Source organism: Anser anser, assembly GCF_964211835.1.
Source record: "Anser anser genome assembly, chromosome: W".
NCBI classification, from domain to species: Eukaryota; Metazoa; Chordata; class Aves; order Anseriformes; family Anatidae; genus Anser; species Anser anser.
In genome coordinates this window covers 3,391,475-3,411,151 of record NC_139731.1, presented here as the reverse complement: position 1 = coordinate 3,411,151, position 19,677 = coordinate 3,391,475, and the positions used below count along the sequence as shown (strand labels likewise).

At 46.3% G+C, this 19,677-nt stretch overlaps 1 long non-coding RNA gene across 1 annotated transcript; it reads left to right on the top strand.

The window, feature by feature from the left end:
- Window positions 1–378: 378 nt before the first annotated feature.
- Window positions 379–4,331, top strand: LOC310888701. The gene is made up of 2 exons (XR_014576071.1): window positions 379–1,551; window positions 2,283–4,331. It is a non-coding gene; the product is annotated as an uncharacterized lncRNA (long non-coding RNA).
- Window positions 4,332–19,677: the final 15,346 nt, after the last annotated feature.

Below are 19,677 nucleotides of genomic sequence, written 5' to 3'. Positions count from 1 at the left end.
AGGAGAAACTATAAACGAACAGGGAGGGAAAATAATCGCTCCCCTCAGGCAAGGAGTGGGGACAGAAGGACCGGTATATGTTAAGGTGCCTTTTTCAGCTGGGGATTTAATGATATGGAAGCAAGCAGCTGGCACCTACAGGGAAAACCCAGATAAAGTAGCCAGGGTAATGAAAATGATAATTAAAACCCAAAATCCCGATTGGGATGATCTCCAGGTGATCCTGGATACTTTGATGGACTCGACAGAAAAAGACATGGTATTGCGGGCAGCCAGAGAGAGAGCCCGAGAAGATATATGAAATGGATTAGTGCTTGGAAATCTAGATCAAAACTTCCCCACTGAGGATCCCCAATGGGATTATAACACGGGGGATGGAATAAGGAGGCTGAAGAGATATCAAGATTGGGTACAAATCGGGGTACAGAATGCCATGCCCCGGACCATAAATTGGTCAAAATTGTATAATGTCAGGCAAGAAAAAGCGGAATCACCTTCCGCCTTTTTTAGAGAGATTGAAAGAAACTAAAGAGCCCTTGGTAAAAAATTCAAATAGGAAATAAGGAAGTAAAATTTTAATTGATACAGGGGTCACATATTCAGTACTCAATAGATTAAGTGGTAAGATAGGGGAAAGGAAAACTACTATTGTAGGTGCCACCGGGAAGGAGGAAATACGGCCGTTCTTACAACCCCTTGATTTACAGTTTGGAGGTAAAGAAATTACGCATGAATTTTTATATGTACCAGAATGCCCTATTCCTCTTTTGGGACGGGATTTGCTAACTAAACTATAATGTTTGAAGATGGAGAATTGATTATGAGAATCCCGGAATCAAAAGTGGGACAAATATTAATGATTAAAGAGAAGGCTGTTCCTCATATCCCAAAAGAGGTAGAAAATGCAGTAATGCCTGCAATTTGGGAAACGGACGTGCCTGGAAAATCAAAAGTAGCCCAGCCAGTAAAAATTGAACTTAAGGAAGGGGCCCGACCGGTATGGATTAAACAGTACCCATTGAAGCTAGAAGCTAGGCTAGGGATAGTAAAGATTATAGATAAATTTCTTAGCTACCACATTCTGGAGGAATGCAAATCTGAATATAATACCCCAATTTTCCCAGTAAAGAAACCTAATGGGGAATACAGGCTAGTGCAGGACCTTAGGGCAATAAACGAAATAACAAAAGATATTCACCCAGTGGTGGCTAATCCTTATACATTGTTAACATCTGTAAAAGAAAAATATAAGTGGTTTACTGTAATTGATTTAAAGATGCCTTCTTCTGCATACCCATTGACAAGGATAGTAGAAAACTTTTTGCTTTTGAATGGGAAAGTCCACGGAACGGACGAAAGATGCAACTGACCTGGACAAGATTGCCTCAAGGATTCAAGAATAGCCCGACCCTCTTCGGCAGTCAACTAGCTAAAGAAATAGAAGATTGGATTAACCAAGGACAGATTCAGGTACCAAAGGATCGATACCTGCTGTTACAATATGTGGACGATATATTAATAGCTACCGAAGGAGAGTCAGAATGTATTCAGGTAACTGTTGATATTTTGAATCAATTGGGACTAAATGGGTACAAGGTTTCTAAACAAAAGGCACAAATCGCGTGCACAACAGTAATTTATTTGGGATGTGAAATTTCTCAAGGACAAAGAAAATTGGGAGTTAACCGAATACAAGCTATTTGTGAAATCCCCGAGCCGCGAAATCTGCACGAACTACGGGCTTTCCTAGGTATGGCCGGGTGGTGTAGACTGTGGGTCTACTGGGGACTATGGACTCATAGCAAAGCCCCTCTATGAAACCCAAAAGGACTGTACATTTACCTGGGGAAAGCCACAACAAGAGGCCTTTAAGAAATTAAAAGAAGCCCCGATAAAGGCGCCTGCCTTGGGCTTGCCGGACTTATCAAAGGACTTACAGCTGTTTGTGTATGAGAGACAACGATTGGCATTAGGAGTACTGACCCAGCGACTTGGGAGCTGGAAAAGACCTGTGGGGTATTTTTCTAAACAATTGGATGCGGTAAGCGCCGGATGGCCCTCGTGTTTAAGGGCCGTGGCAGCCACAGTCCTTTTAATACAGGAAGCCAGGAAGCTCACATTAGGGAAACAAATTGAAGTGTTCGTGCCACATATGGTGACTACGGTATTGGAGCAAAAGGGGGGCCATTGGCTATCGCCCAGCCGAATGATGAAATATCAAGCTATATTAACTGAGCAAGATGATGTAATCTTAAGAACTACTAACCTATTGAACCCAGCAGTGTTTCTAGGAACAACTACGGAGGAAGGAGACCTCAGTCATGATTGCGTGGAGATCATCGAATATACCTATGCCAGCAGAACAGACTTAAAGGATCAGCCTCTGGGGAGACCGGATTGGGAACTTTTCACGGATGGAAGCAGCTTTGTGGAAAATGGGACTCGTTATGCAGGATACACGGTAACTACATCAAAGGTAGTGATTGAGGCAAATTCCCTACCTCCGGGGACTTCAGCCCAACGAGCAGAAATAGTCGCCCTGACGCGGGCCCTGGAACTAAGCGAGGGTAAGAATGTGAATATTTGGACAGATTCAAAATATGCATTCGGGGTAGTCCACGTACATGGGGCATTATGGAAAGAAAGGGGAATGCTATCCTCATAAGGGACTAATATAAAATATCAGGAAGAAATATTGAAATTAATAACAGCTGTACAGAAACCCCAACAGGTGGCCATAATGCATTGTAAAGCTCATCAAGGAGGGATGTCAGAGATTGCAGAAGGTAACAGATTGGCAGATTTGACGGCCCGGAAGGTCGCGCGTGAAGTACGGAAAGTAATGGCTCTAATTCCATCGAAGGTAGGCCTCTCTTGTTTCAAATTACCTAAAAACCCAAAGTATTCAGCAGAAGATGAGAGACTTGCAAATTTGATGAAGGCCCGGAAGAATCCTGACGGATGGTATGTGACTGCGACAGGACAACTTATAGTGCCTCCTATAGTAATGCGAGAAATCTTACAAATAAAACATAATGAATGTCACTGGGGTGCAGGAGCAATGGTGACCTATTTGAAACGAGGTGTCATCTCGGTACACATGTTAACAATGGCAAAGTCAGTAATGTCAAAATGTGAGCTTTGCTTAAAGAATAACCCGGTAGCAAGGAAACATGCTGAGATGGGGAGAATTAGAGCTGGAATAGAGCCTGGAGATTACTGGCAAATAGACTTCGTAGAACTGCCTAAAGCAAGAGGTTATAAATACCTATTGGTAGGGGTTGATACTTTTTCAGGATGGCCGGAGGCCCTTCCCTGTCGCACCAACCAAGCAAAGGAAACGGTAAAATGGTTACTACAGGAAATAATCCCTAGATTTGGTGTACCATTGGGTATTTCTTCAGACAGGGGACCACATTTCATTGCCAATGTGGTTAAGGAGGTTAGTAGGTTAGTGGGAATTACCTGGAACTTACATACCCCATGGAGGCCTCAATCTAGTGGTCAGGTAGAGAGGATGAACCAAACTTTAAAAGGACAATTAAGCAAAATCTGTCAGGAGGCTAAGATACAGTGGCCACAGGCCTTACCGATAGCTTTGCTAAGAATTAGAATAAAGCCAAGAAGTGGGATGTCAGTAAGTCCCTATGAAATCATGTATGGAAAACCTTATGAGTCTCCTGAACCGAACCCGAATATGCATGTTACCGGTAAACAGGATGTATATAATTATGTTTTAATAGTAATGAAAATACTTGCTCTTGGTATGAGTGAAGTATTTTCAAAGGGGGGAAATGTTAGTGTTGGGGAGAATCGAATGGATGTTCTATTAATGTTTCTCAGGTGATGGATCATACGGTATAATTAAATATTATTAAATGTACTTACATTATCAAGTAATCTATGTATACTGGAAACTTAGGGAGTACATTGAACAATCAAAAGAATCGTTGGAGGGGAACCCCGGGAGGAAATAGGTACAACCTGACCTTGGATAAGGGCCTGGAGATGATGAAATGAGTTGAAGCAGAACCAAGGAGCGGAGGGAGCATGCGTCGAGTGAGAAAGGTGAAAGAGTTTAGCGGAGAGGAAGACTCCTTACTTCATCTGGACGACCACCTGGACGACCACCAGAGTGCGCCACGCATGTGCAAAGGGGAGGGGAGCTAATTAGAATGAAAAGCGAGGCTGATGTTGCAACCTGTAATGAATATGTATACCTGACGCAATGTTGTATGTATAAATAACGGTTGGGAAGTAACGGGACTTGAAGCCAGATTTGGGCACCTGCCCCGGCTTCCAGCGCTGAATAAAGCACCTTCATATAATCACTTGGTGGTTATGTGGTTGCTACGCTAACAGGTCCAGCATATGCCAGTGGGACCCTCCCATATGCTGTTTTTTGTTTCCTCCTGCTCTGTTAGCCTGCCCCTGTTCCTGTTCTTCATGTCCCTGTTTAAGGTGTCTCATGAATCACTCTTCTTTGTTCCCTCTCAAGGCTTTACTTTCCTGATGGTCTCTACTTAATAGTCGGATGTTATCACCAACCATGGGACTTGTGGACCCCCATGGCCACACTCCCACATCTCCCCCTTCTTTATTAACATAAGAAAGCGCAATTAACACAAATTAAGAAGGCAGGATCAACACAAACTAAAACACAGAGAAAAACTGCCAGGCATACTAATTCCATCTTTAACAAACTTTGCAACCCCATCCCTGGGAGTGGCAGGCACTGAGTGCTGCCCAGCCGGGGGGCTCTGGCTGCCCCTCCACCTCCTGGAGTCCTTGTTTGTGGGTCCTGCGTAAGCCAGCGTGACCCTCCCATAAGCTCTTTTTGTTCGTCCCTGTTCCGTTTGCCTGTCCCTATTCATTCCTTTTTTGTTTTTGTCCCTGTTCTGTTAGCCTGTCCCTGTTCCTGTTCTTCATTCCCCTGTTTGTTTTCTTCTCGTCCCTGTTCGTTTTCATGTCCCTGTTGGGGGGCGATTTATGGCGTAAAGACCGCACGGACAACGGGGTTCTTTCAGGATCTGTAACTGCTACCTCTTTATTGATAGCATAACTTGAACTCTCTCTTACTGAAGGCATAACTTCGTCTCTCAGAGTGAGGGCACAACTTCATTCTATCCCTTATTCAGGAAAGGCTCCCTTCCTATAATTTCCGCCTCACAGCAGTACCTTTCCACTAACTAGTCATTGGTCAACAACTTTGCCCGGAAACAGCAAACACCCAGCAACTTCCATGCTTTAATGGCTGGAGAACAAGCCACCCCAGACAACAAGGTGTCACCTGAATCACCCTTCTTTGTTCCCTCTCAACTCTTTAAATTCCTGATGGTCTCATCCTTAAGAGTCGGATGTTATTACCAACCATGGGGCCTGTCGACCCCCATGGCCACACTCCCACATCTCCCCCTTCTTTATTAACTTAAGAAAGCGCGATTAACACAAATTAAGAAGGCAGGATCAGCGCAAACTAAAACACAGATAAAAACTGCCAGGCATAATAAGTCTATCTTTAACAATCTTTGTAAAACCATCCCTGGGAGAGGCAGGCACTGAGTGCTGCCCAGCCGGGGGGCTCTGGCTGACCCTCCAACTCCTGGAGTCCTTGTTTGTGGGTCCTGCCTATGCCAGCAAGACCCTCCCATATGCTGTTTTTTGTTTGTCCCTGTTCCGTTTTCCTGTCCCTATTCATTCCTTTTTTGTTTTCGTCCCTGTTCTGTTAGCCTGTCCCTGTTCCTGTTCTTCATGTCCCTGTTTAAGGTGTCTCCTGAATGACCCTTCTTTGTTCCCTCTCAACTCTTTACTTTCCTGATGGCCTCATCTTTAAGAGTCGGATGTGATCACCAACCATGGGGCTTGTCGACCCCCATGGCCACACTCCCACATCTTCCCCTTCTTTATTAACATAAGAAAGCGCGATTAACACAAATTAAGAAGGCAGGATCAACACAAATTAAGAAGACGCGATTAACAGAAATTAAGAAGGCAAGAGTAACACAAATTAAAAAAGCACTATTAACACAAACTAAAATACAGAGAAAAACTGCCAGGCATACTAATTCCATCTTTAACAAACTTTGTAACCCCATCCCTGGGAGAGGCAGGCACTGAGTGCTGCCCAGCTGGGGGGCTCTGGCTGCCCCTCCAACTCCTGGAGTCCTTGTTTGTGGGTCCTGCCTATGCCAGCGAGACCCTCCCATACGCTGTTTTTTGTTTGTCCCTGTTCTGTTAGCCTGTCCCTGTTCCTGTTCTCCATGTCCCTGTTTAAGGTGTCTCCTGAATCACCCTTCTTTGTTCCCTCTCAAGGGTTTACTTTCCTGATGGCCTCATTTTTAAGAGTCGGATGTTATCACCAACCATGGGACTTGTCGACCCCCATGGCCACGCTCCCACATCTCCCCCTTCTTTATTAACATAAAAGAGCTCGATTAACACAAATTAAGAAAGCAGGTTTAACACAAATTAAGAAGGCGCGATTAACAGAAATTAAGAAAGCAAGAGAAACACAAATTAAGAAAGCACTATTAACACAAACTAAAACACAGAGAAAAACTGCCAGGCATACTAATTCCATCTTTAACAAACTTTGTAACCCCATCCCTGGGAGAGGCAGGCACTGAGTGCTGCCCAGCCGGGGGGCTCTGGCTGCCCCTCCACCTCCTGGAGTCCTTGTCTGTGGGTCCTGCATATGCTAGCGGGACCATCCCATACAATTTTTTTTTGTTTGTCCCTGTTCTGTTAGCCTGTCCCTGTTCCTGTTCTTCATGTCCCTGCTTAAGGTGTCTCCTGAATCACCCTTTGTTCCCTCTCAGGGCTTTACTTTCCTGATGGTCTCATCCTTAAGAGTCGGATGTGATCACCAACCATGGGGCTTGTCGACCCCCATGGCCACACTCCCACATCTTCCCCTTCTTTATTAACTTAAGAAAGCGCGATTAACACAAATTAAGAAGGCAGGATCAGCACAAACTAAAACACAGAGAAAAACTACCAGGCATACTAAGTCTATCTTTAACAATCTTTGTAAAACCAGCCGTGGGAGAGGCAGGCACTGAGTGCTGCCCAGCCGGGGGGCTCTGGCTGACCCTCCAACTCCTGGAGTCCTTGTTTGTGGGTCCTGCCTATGCCAGCGAGACCCTCCCATATGCTGTTTTTTGTTTGTCCCTGTTCCGTTTTCCTGTCCCTATTCATTCCTTTTTTGTTTTCGTCCCTGTTCTGTTAGACTATCCCTGTTCCTGTCCTTCATGTCCCTGTTTAAGGTGTCTCCTGAATCACCCTTCTTTGTTCCCTCTCAAGGGTTTACATTCCTGATGGTCTCTACTTTAATAGTCGGATGTTATCACCAACCATGGGGCTTGTCGACCCCCATGGCCACACTCCCACATCTTCCCCTTCTTTATTAACATAAGAAAGCGCGATTAACACAAATTAAGAAGGCAGGATCAACACAAACTAAAACACAGAGAAAAACTGGCAGGCATACTAAGTCTATCTTTAACAATCTTCGTAAAACACTCCCTGGGAGAGGCAGGCACTGAGTGCTGCCCAGCCGGGGGGCTCTGGCTGCCCCTCCAACTCCTGGAGTCCTTGATTGTGGGTCCAGCATATGCCAGTGGGACCCTCCCATATGCTGTTTTTTGTTTCCTCCTGCTCTGTTAGCCTGCCCCTGTTCCTGTTCTTCATGTCCCTGTTTAAGGTGTCTCCTGAATCACCCTTCTTTGTTCCCTCTCAACTCTTTACTTTCCTGATGGTCTCTACTTTAATAGTCGGATGTTATCACCAACCATGGGACTTGTCGACCCCCATGGCCACACTCCCACATCTCCCCCTTCTTTATTAACATAAGAAAGCGCAATTAACACAAATTAAGAAGGCAGGATCAACACAAACTAAAACACAGAGAAAAACTGCCAGGCATACTAATTCCATCTTTAACAAACTTTGCAACCCCATCCCTGGGAGTGGCAGGCACTGAGTGCTGCCCAGCCGGGGGGCTCTGGCTGCCCCTCCACCTCCTGGAGTCCTTGTTTGTGGGTCCTGCGTAAGGCAGCGTGACCCTCCCATAAGCTCTTTTTGTTCGTCCCTGTTCTGTTAGCCTGTACCTATTCATTCCTTTTCTGTTTTTGTCCCTGTTCCGTTTGCCTGTCCCTATTCATTCCTTTTTTGTTTTTGTCCCTGTTCTGTTAGCCTGTCCCTGTTCCTGTTCTTCATTCCCCTGTTTGTTTTCTTCTCGTCCCTGTTCGTTTTCATGTCCCTGTTGGGGGGCGATTTATGGCGTAAAGACCGCACGGACAACGGGGTTCTTTCAGGATCTGTAACTGCTACCTCTTTATTGATAGCATAACTTGAACTCTCTCTTACTGAAGGCATAACTTCGTCTCTCAGAGTGAGGGCACAACTTCATTCTATCCCTTATTCAGGAAAAGCTCCCTTCCTATAATTTCCGCCTCACAGCAGTACCTTTCCACTAACTAGTCATTGGTCAACAACTTTGCCCGGAAACAGCAAACACCCAGCAACTTCCATGCTTTAATGGCTGGAGAACAAGCCACACCAGACAACAAGGTGTCACCTGAATCACCCTTCTTTGTTCCCTCTCAACTCTTTAAATTCCTGATGGTCTCATCCTTAAGAGTCGGATGTTATTACCAACCATGGGGCCTGTCGACCCCCATGGCCACACTCCCACATCTCCCCCTTCTTTATTAACTTAAGAAAGCGCGATTAACACAAATTAAGAAGGCAGGATCAGCGCAAACTAAAACACAGAGAAAAACTGCCAGGCATACTAAGTCTATCTTTAACAATCTTTGTAAAACCAGCCGTGGGAGAGGCAGGCACTGAGTGCTGCCCAGCCGGGGGGCTCTGGCTGACCCTCCAACTCCTGGAGTCCTTGTTTGTGGGTCCTGCCTATGCCAGCAAGACCCTCCCATATGCTGTTTTTTGTTTGTCCCTGTTCCGTTTTCCTGTCCCTATTCATTCCTTTTTTGTTTTCGTCCCTGTTCTGTTAGACTATCCCTGTTCCTGTTCTTCATGTCCCTGTTTAAGGTGTCTCCTGAATCACCCTTCTTTGTTCCCTCTCAACTCTTTACTTTCCTGATGGCCTCATCTTTAAGAGTCGGATGTTATCACCAACCATGGGACTTGTCGACCCCCATGGCCACGCTCCCACATCTCCCCCTTCTTTATTAACATAAAAGAGCTCGATTAACACAAATTAAGAAAGCAGGTTTAACACAAATTAAGAAGGCGCGATTAACAGAAATTAAGAAAGCAAGAGAAACACAAATTAAGAAAGCACTATTAACACAAATTAAAATACAGAGAAAAACTGCCAGGCATACTAATTCCATCTTTAACAAACTTTGTAACCCCATCCCTGGGAGAGGCAGGCACTGAGTGCTGCCCAGCCGGGGGGCTCTGGCTGCCCCTCCAACTCCTGGAGTCCTTGTTTGTGGGTCCAGCATATGCCAGTGGGACCCTGCCATATGCTGTTTTTTGTTTCCTCCTGCTTCGTTAGCCTGCCCCTGTTCCTGTTCTTCATGTCCCTGCTTAAGGTGTCTCCTGAATCACCCTTCTTTGTTCCCTCTCAAATCTTTACTTTCCTGATGGCCTCATCTTTAAGAGTCGGATGTGATCACCAACCATGGGGCTTGTCGACCCCCATGGCCACACTCCCACATCTCCTCCTTCTTTATTAACATAAGAAAGCGCAATTAACACAAATTAAGAAGGCAGGATCAACACAAACTAAAACACAGAGAAAAGCTGCCAGGCATACTAAGACTATCTTTAACAAACTTTGCAACCCCATCCCTGGGAGTGGCAGGCACTGAGTGCTGCCCAGCCGGGGGGCTCTGGCTGCCCCTCCAACTCCTGGAGTCCTTGTTTGAGGGTCCAGCATATGCCAGTGGGACCCTCCCATATGCTGTTTTTTGTTTCCTCCTGCTCTGTTAGCCTGCCCCTGTTCCTGTTCTTCATGTCCCTGTTTAAGGTGTCACCTGAATCACCCTTCTTTGTTCCCTCTCAACTCTTTAAATTCCTGATGGTCTCATCCTTAAGAGTCGGATGTTATTACCAACCATGGGGCTTGTCGACCCCCATGGCCACACTCCCACATCTTCCCCTTCTTTATTAACATAAGAAAGCGCGATTAACACAAATTAAGAAGGCAGGATCAACACAAACTAAAACACAGAGAAAAACTGCCAGGCATACTAAGTCTATCTTTAACGATCTTTGTAAAACCATCCCTGGGAGAGGCAGGCACTGAGTGCTGCCCAGCCGGGGGGCTCTGGCTGCCCCTCCAACTCCTGGAGTCCTTGTTTGGGGGTCCTGCGTAAGCCAGCGTGACCCTCCCATACGCTCTTTTTGTTCGTCCCTGTTCTGTTAGCCTGTCCCTATTCATTCCTTTTCTGTTTTTGTCCCTGTTCCGTTTGCCTGTCCCTATTCATTCCTTTTTTGTTTTTGTCCCTGTTCTGTTAGCCTGTCCCTGTTCCTCTTCTTCATGTCCCTGTTTGTTTTCTTCTCGTCCCTGTTCGTTTTCATGTCCCTGTTGGGGGGCGATTTGTGGCGTAAAGACCGCACGGACAACGGGGTTCTTTCAGGATCTGTAACTGCTACATCTTTATTGACAACATAACTTGAACTCTGTCTTACTGAGGGCATAACTTCATCTCTCAGAGTGAGGGCACAACTTCATTCTATCCCTTATTCAGGAAAGGCTCCCTTCCTATAATTTCCGCCTCACAGCAGTACCTTTCCACTAACTAGTCATTGGTCAACAACTTTGCCCGGCAACAGCAAACACCCAGCAACTTCCATGCTTTAATGGCTGGAGAACAAGCCACCCCAGACAACAAGGTGTCACCTGAATCACCCTTCTTTGTTCCCTCTCAACTCTTTAAATTCCTGATGGTCTCATCCTTAAGAGTCGGATGTTATTACCAACCATGGGGCTTGTCGACCCCCATGGCCACACTCCCACATCTTCCCCTTCTTTATTAACATAAGAAAGCGCGATTAACACAAATTAAGAAGGAAGGATCAACACAAACTAAAACACAGATAAAAACTGCCAGGCATACTAAGTCTATCTTTAACAATCTTTGTAAAACCATCCCTGGGCGAGGCAGGCACTGAGTGCTGCCCAGCCCGGGGGCTCTGGCTGCCCCTCCAACTCCTGGAGTCCTTGTTTGTGGGTCCTGCCTATGCCAGCGAGACCCTCCCATACCCTGTTTTTTGTTTGTCGCTGTTCTGATAGCATGTCCCTATTAATTCCTTTTTCGTTTTGTCCCTGTTCTGTTAGCCTGTCCCTGTTCCTGTTCTTCATGTCCCTGCTTAAGGTGTCTCCTGAATCACCCTTCTTTGTTCCCTCTCAACTCTTTACTTTCCTGATGGCCTCATCTTTAAGAGTCGGATGTGATCACCAACCATGGGACTTGTCGACCCCCATGGCCACGCTCCCACATCTCCCCCTTCTTTATTAACATAAAAGAGCTCGATTAACACAAATTAAGAAAGCAGGTTTAACACAAATTAAGAAGGCGCGATTAACAGAAATTAAGAAAGCAAGAGTAACACTAATTAAGAAAGCACTATTAACACAAACTAAAATACAGAGAAAAACGGCCAGGCATACAAATTCCATCTTTAACAAACTTTGTAACCCCATCCCTGGGAGAGGCAGGCACTGAGTGCTGCCCAGCTGGGGGGCTCTGGCTGCCCCTCCAACTCCTGGAGTCCTTGTTTGTGGGTCCTGCCTATGCCAGCGAGACCCTCCCATACGCTGTTTTTTGTTTGTCCCTGTTCTGATAGCCTGTCCCTATTCCTTTTTTGTTTTTGTCCCTGTTCTGTTAGACTATCCCTGTTCCTGTTCTTCATGTCCCTGCTTAAGGTGTCTCCTGAATCACCCTTCCTTGTTCCCTCTCAAGGCTTTACTTTCCTGATGGTCTCTACTTTAATAGTCGGATGTGATCACAAACCATGGGGCTTGTCGACCCCCATGGCCACACTCCCACATCTTCCCCTTCTTTATTAACATAAGAAAGCGCGATTAACACAAATTAAGAAGGCAGGATCAACACAAACTAAAACACAGAGAAAAACTGCCAGGCATACTAATTCCATCTTTAACAAACTTTGTAACCCCATCCCTGGGAGAGGCAGGCACTGAGTGCTGCCTAGCTGGGGGGCTCTGGCTGCCCCTCTGTTGTGGTTTAACCCGGCTGGCAGCTAAACACCACACAGCCGTTCGCTCACCCTCCCCCCTCCCTCTCTGGGATGGGGGAGAGAAACGGGAAAGTGAAGCCGGTGAGTTGAGATAAAGACAGTTTATTAAGACCGGAATATAATAATAACAATAATAATAATAATAGTGATAATGATAATAGTATTAATAATAATAATGTGTATGAAAACAAGTGATGCACAATGCAATTGCTCACCACCCGCTGACCGATGCCCAGCCTATCCCCGAGCAGCCAGCCCCCCCACCCCGGCCAGCCACCCCTATATATTGTTTAGCATTCAAAAGCATTCTTCTTACGGGTTACTTGGTAGAGCGGGTTTACAATCAGACTGTAATTTGGAATATGCATTCTCCAAAACCCCACGACACCTAGGAAAGTTTGTGTTTCTTTTTTGCTAGTTGGTGGAGACATAGCTGTTATCTTGTTGATCACATCCATTGGGATTTGACGACGTCCATCTTGCCATTTTTTTCCTAAAAACTGGATCTCTCGTGCAGGTCCTTTAACTTTATTCTGTTTTATGGCAAAACCGGCCTTCAGAAGGATTTGGACTATTTTCTTCCCTTTCTCGAAAACTTCCTGTGCTGTGTCACCCCACACAATGATGTCATCGATGTACTGCAGGTGTTCAGGAGCTTCCCCCTGCTCCAGCGCAGACTGGATCAGTCCATGGCAAATGGTAGGGCTGTGTTTCCACCCCTGGGGCAGCCGATTCCAAGTATATTGGACTCCCCTCCAAGTGAAAGCAAACTGTGGCCTGCACTCTGCTGCTAGAGGGATGGAGAAAAATGCATTAGCGATATCAATTGTGGCATACCACTTGGCTGCCTTTGATTCCAGTTCATACTGGAGTTCTAGCATGTCCGGCACTGCAGCACTCAGTGGTGGCGTGACTTCGTTCAGGCCACGATAGTCCACTGTTAGTCTCCACTCACCATTAGACTTTCGCACTGGCCATATAGGACTATTAAAAGGTGAATGAGTCTTGCTGATCACTCCTTGGCTCTCCAGTTGACGAATTAGCTTATGGATGGGACTCAGGGAGTCTCGGTTGGTGCGATATTGCCGCCGGTGCACAGTTGTGGTAGCGATCGGCACTTGCTGTTCTTCAACCCTCAGCAACCCCACAACAGAAGGGTCCTCTGAGAGACCAGGCAAGGTAGACAACTGTTTAATGTCCTCTGTCTCCAAGGCAGCTATGCCAAAAGCCCAGCGGAACCCTTTTGGGTCCTTGAAATATCCTCTTCTAAGATAGTCTATGCCAAGGATGCACGGAGCATCTGGGCCAGTCACAATACGGTGCTTTTGCCACTCATTACCGGTTAGACTCACTTCAGCCTCCAATACAGTTAACTGCTGGGATCCCCCCGTCACACCATAAATACAGATGGGCTCTGGCCCTTTATAGCTTGATGGCATTAGAGTACATTGTGCACCGGTGTCTACCAAAGCCTTATACTTCTGTGCGTCTGACGTGCCAGGCCATCGAATCCACACAGTCCAATAAACTCGATTGTCCCTTTCCTCCCCCTGGCTGGAGGCAGGGCCCCTCTAGTCCTGGTCAGAATCTTCGTTTCTGTGTTTAAAGGACTGCCTGCTGGAAGTTGGAGCAGCAAACTTTTCAGAGAACTCCTTTTTCCCAATTGTTTTCCTTTGCAATTCACGTACCCGTGCCTCTAGGGTCGCAGTAGATTTTCCATCCCATTTTCTCATGTCCTCTCCATGGTCACGTAGGTAAAACCACAGGGTGGCGCTGTGTGTGTGCCCACCATATTGTCTTCCTTGCATAGATGAACGTTTACCCCTAATAGCTGAGACACTGGTTTGTACAGGTGGGGAGGAAAATAATCTCTCTTCAAGTTGGTGGATCTTTTCAGAAAGTTTCTCCAAAGTATTCTCTTTTAGCTGGTGGACACTGGTTCGTTCAGGTGGAGGGGAAGATAAATTCTCTTTAAGTTGGTGGACCTCTTCAGAGAGTTTCTCCACAGCTGAGACACAGGCCTGTAGGGAAGAGGAGAGATTTCCTTTGTACTGCCGGAGTATTTTAGTCACTTCATTCACTGTGGGATTCTCCTCCGCTTTCCAGGCTAGTATTGCCAATGAGCTGGCATATGATGATGGTGCACTCTGTACAAACTTCCGCCACATGGGTAGTGTACACCGGACTGCATCTGGATCTGCGGATGTTTGTGCGTCGTCTAGGTCCTTATAAATTACTTCCCGTACGGCCAATTCCCTCAGGTACTGAATTCCCTTCTCCATGGTGGTCCATTTGCCTGGTAGACATACAAGTTCTTCCTTGAAGGGATACCTTTCCTTCACAGCTGACAGGAGACACCTCCAGAGGCTGCGAGATCATGCTCCATCTCCAATTGTTTTGTCAATGCACGCGTCCCTAGCAAGGGATCCCAGCCGCCTGGCTTCCTTGCCCTCTAATTCCACATAATTGGCTCCCGTGTCCCAGCACCGGAGCAGCCAGGTGACAAGCTGCTCACCTATACAGCGACCAAAATCTTTTCGCACATCTCGTAGCTCACGCTGGTATAGAGTCCGGGTAGTTACTGTTGATTTTTCGACATCCTCATCCTCATCTTCAGTCTCCTGCACCTTTGATGGCCCAGCCTCGTCTTCACTATGCCCAGACTTAGCAGAAGACTGTCTGCGTTCTAAACGACCTGAGCCTCTATACCATTTTTTCACCTTGTCTACAGGGGCAACTTGCACTGCTACAGCTCGTTTCTCTAACCCAGCCACAGGGTCTGCCACAGGGGTTGGAATACCCTCTGCGGGGTCAACTTGCACTGCTACAGCTCGTTTCTCTGACCCAGACACAGGAGTGGGAGCAGCTGCAGGAGCTGGAGCTACTGCAGGGGCTGGAGTGGCTGCGGGAGCTGGAGCTGGAGCGGCTGCAGGAGCTGGAGCGGCTGCAGGAGCTGGAGCTGGAGCAGCTGCAGGGGCTGGAGCGGCTGCAGGAGCTGGAGCTGGAGCGGCTGCAGGGGCTGGAGCGGCTGCAGGAGCTGGAGCTGGAGCTGGAGCGGCTGCAGGGGCTGGAGCGGCTGCAGGAGCTGGAACTGGAGCGGCTGCAGGAGCTGGAGCGGCTGCAGGGGCTGGAGCTGGAGCGGCTGCAGGAGCCGGAGCGGCTGCAGGAGCTGGAGCGGCTGCAGGAGCTGGAGCTGGAGCAGCTGCAGGAGCTGGAGCGGCTGCAGGAGCTGGAACTGGAGCGGCTGCAGGAGCTGGAGCTGGAGCGGCTGCAGGAGCTGGAGCTGGAGTGGCTGCAGGAGCTGGAGCTGGAGCAGCTGCAGGAGCTGGAGCGGCTGCAGGAGCTGGAACTGGAGCGGCTGCAGGAGCTGGAGCTGGAGCTAGGTTGCTAGTAGCATCAATTGCAGCTCGATAGGCACAAGCCAGACCCCAGCACGCCACAGTGATTTGTGTCACTTTGGAACTGCCAGAGTCATGACAACTTTTTTTCAAGCATTCTGCCAGCTTTTTAGGATTTTGCAGTTGTTCAGGGGTGAATGTCCAAAACACTGGAGGTGACCACTGCTCTAGAAACCTGCCCATATCCTCCCACACTCCCTGCCACTCGCAACTATCCCGCCTCAAGACAGATCTCCGGATGAGATTCCTAAGTAGCTGTTTAACCCTCAACAAAACCTGAAGCGCATTCAGGAGACATAACAACAAGAGCAGGCTGGTCTGAGTATCCCAAGGATATTCAACATCTCGGAGAACCACCGTAACTAGCTCGGGGGATAAGAGGGTGGTGGTGAAGGAGAAAGGGAGAGTGAACAGGTAGGGAAACATGTCTTCCCCTGTCCCCTTCACAGATTGGCTCCCTAACGAAAACAGGCAATAGGTGTAATTGCTAATAGTTTCCTACAGCTAATAGTTTCCTAATAGTTTCCAACACTCCTCTCGTAGGGCTGCACACAATCCTCCTTGTTGTAGAAAAATCAGATCTAATCCCCTACGATTTTGTCGTACAGATTTCTCTAAAGCTGATACAGATTGCTTGATACGGGCCAAATCCTCATCTACAGCAATGCATAGAGAGGTAAATTCTTGGCTTTGTTTTACCAGAGAGGTAATTCCAGTTCCGGCTCCTGCAGCCCCCAGAATCATCAGAGTGGCTAAAGTAACAGCCGTAATAGGCTCTCTCTTCCCTAAGTGTTTTTTTGCCATAGCATGTTGGATGTACATATACTCCTCAGAATGGTAAAGAATCCTAGGTATAATTACTACCTGTACACAAAAATCATGAGACGAGCTGAACAATTTCAAAGATAAGCATGGAGTTACCCCCAGAGACGAACATACCCATCTGGTGTTATCTGCTGGTATTAACCATTTTTCTTTGTCTAATTGTGTAACATTTTCTGTAATATTGCATAGATGGAACTTCTCACCAGGGACCGTGCCTACGCACCTGCCATTCCCAGTTACTTCCGTTAACGTTATTCCTACATCCCTTCCCCAATGGCATTGTGGGGGATCGGTTTCGTTTGAACGGGTGGTTTCTCCCAGATCCCCAGTGGCGTCGTAATATGAGGGCCTTATATCAAGACATAACCAGCAAGGTCTAGGCACGTCTGGATTTGGTTGATTCAACAACTGATAACTAGCATTCATGATTCTCCATATGTTATTCCCGGTCACCCCTTCATTTCTAATCCCGTACTCCGGGTTTACTGATTTATTAGCAACCTCCAGTGGTTTAGGGCTATTAGGAGTTAGCATTCTAAAAGCTTGTGTAGGCTGAATCCTCAAAACACTCCCCGACAGTTTCTGATTTGGTCCCACCCATTGGGGACTCTTAGTCTCTTCCTTCTTTATATAGATGATGCCTCCCCTATCAGTCCCCCAGCAGTAGTTATCTGCTGAACAACATGGTGATCTTCCCATCTAATCAGGCTCCATTTAAAAGGTTTGTGAGGGTGCGCAGACCCAGGAACAGTGTAAACAATCGTACCCATTACTATGTATCACAAAAAAAAATGGCTAGGGCCCATTTTCCAGAGTTCTTTACCTGGCCACGTAATTCCCCACCGTTTCACTCTCTGCCTCGCTTGTCAGTTCGGTTGCAGAGAACTACAAGGTGCAGGTTCTTCTTGGCAGCAGCAGTGTTCTTCAGGGGAGTTTCTCAGGTAACCGCGACCTTTTTCTGATCAAACAGGGTCCCCTTTCCTCCTCTTTTTTTTTTTTTTTTTTTTATTTTTTTACGATACATAGACAGTTAGACCATACTTATCGAGTTTGTTTCAACGTGAGCTTTAAGTCATCAGGGCCTGCGACCACTTCCCATTTGCTTTTCTGGATCGGTCCTTTCACGCGACTGGCATGTGTTCACCCCTTCTCAGCCGTCCGGATAGCCGTCTCTGTGATAAGTAAAACAACATAGGGGCCTCCCCACCGTGGTGTTAAAGACGTTTCTTTCCATGTCTTAATTAGAACCCTATCTCCAGGTTGTATCCTATGGATTGCTAAATCTAGCCACCAAGCCTTTCGCTTGCAACTCCCTCCGTCGGTTCATAAGCTGTATTAAATAAGGTTTTAATTGGATATCCTGTACCTGGGGGTGATCAGATGGCATCTCTAAATCATAAGGCATACCATACAGCCTTTCAAAAGGTGAGATTCCGACATCGGCTCGGGGCTATGTCCGGATATTCAATAGTGCAAACGGTAAACATTTCACCCAGGAGGTTTTAGTCTCTATCATAAGCTTTGTTAGTTGCTTTTTAATTTCACCATTCATTCGTTCTACCTTTCCCGAACTCTGAGGATGCCAGGGAGTGTGATATTCCCATTTAATTCCCAGAGCCTTCATCGTGTCTCGGGATACCTTTGACATAAAGTGTGGGCCTCGATCAGAGTCAATTGCTTCTATTACCCCGTATCTGGGTATGATGCTTTCTAATAATATCTTTACCACGGTTTGAGCTGTGGCCCTTGCCGTAGGGAATGCTTCAACAAAGTTTGTGAGGTGGTCTACAATAACTAATAAGTATCTATATCGCCCCGTTTTTGGAAGTTCAGTAAAATCTAATTGAATCTTTGCAAAAGGTCGATATGCCAATTCTCGTCCTCCTCCCGGGACCCTTTTTCTCATGTGTTGAGCATTTACCCTCCGACAAGTTATGCAATCATTTACGATTCTCTTTGCTATAGTATAAATCCCTATACACATATAATATGTGGCAAATTGATCCACCAACGCCTGAGTACCCCAGTGCGTCTGTTCATGAAATCTCCGTAGCACCCTCATAGCTACTGATTTTGGTAACACTTCCCGTCCATCAGGCAGTACCCATTTCCCTTTATCGTTTTTTTTTTTTTTTTTTTGAACCCCCATTTGTGTCATCTTGTCTTCTTCTGTATTAGTGAAACAGAGTAAGGGGAGGGGAATGGGTCCATTCGACCAGAGGGAGTTAGTCGGCCCGCACTTGTAGCAGTTTTTATAAGGCGGGCTTTCTTCCTCTGAACAATTGCATTCAATCCCATCAACTCCCCATTCACTCCAGCAATCATAACATGGAAATTCCTTTAAGCCTTTCCCACAGTATTAAGTATTATATTAAGCATTATTATATATTATTATATTATTAATTATTATATTAATTATTATATATTAAGTATAAGTATTAAGTATTTCCCACAGTCTGGGCAATCTTCCCTCGTTCTTATAATTCTTATACTCATTAATGCTGCCCTTTTTGCCTCCTGATCTGCTAGATTATTACCCCTAACCTGAGGGGTGAGGCCTTTTTGATGCCCTTTTATATGTACTACAGCAATTTCTTTGGGCTCTCTGATAGCTTGTAAAACCTGGGTAATCAATTCCTGATGTATTAAACCCTTTCCTTGTGAATTGATGAGCCCCCTTTCTTCCCATATTTTACCAAATGTATGTACTACCCCATAAGCATATTTTGAATCTGTATATGTTGTACCGCTTTTATTTTTCAACAATTTTAGGGCCCGCAATATGGCATATAGCTCGCAAGCTTGGGCAGACCAGCTAGGACTCAAAGGTCCAGATTCCACTATCTCAAATGTTTTCCCGTTTACTAACGCGTATCCTGATTTTTGCTTTCCCTCGACTACTCTCGAAGAACCATCCACATATATCTGTTCACCGATGGGTAATTCCACCTCCTCTAGATCAGGTCTCAATTTCGTTTGCTCTTCTATATTTCGGAGGCAATCGTGTCCTAAGGACTCATTTGGTTCCCCATAAAGAAACTGAGCAGGGTTCTGTAGGGAGGTTGTTCCTAAGGTTAATTTTGGAGAGGAAATCAAAATTCCTTCATATTTTAATAATCTGGCGTCAGTGATCCATTTCTCTGCCTTCTGTTGCAGTACCCCGCATATATTGTGTAGAGATATTACTTTGATTTCCCCCCCAAAAGTGATCTTCTGT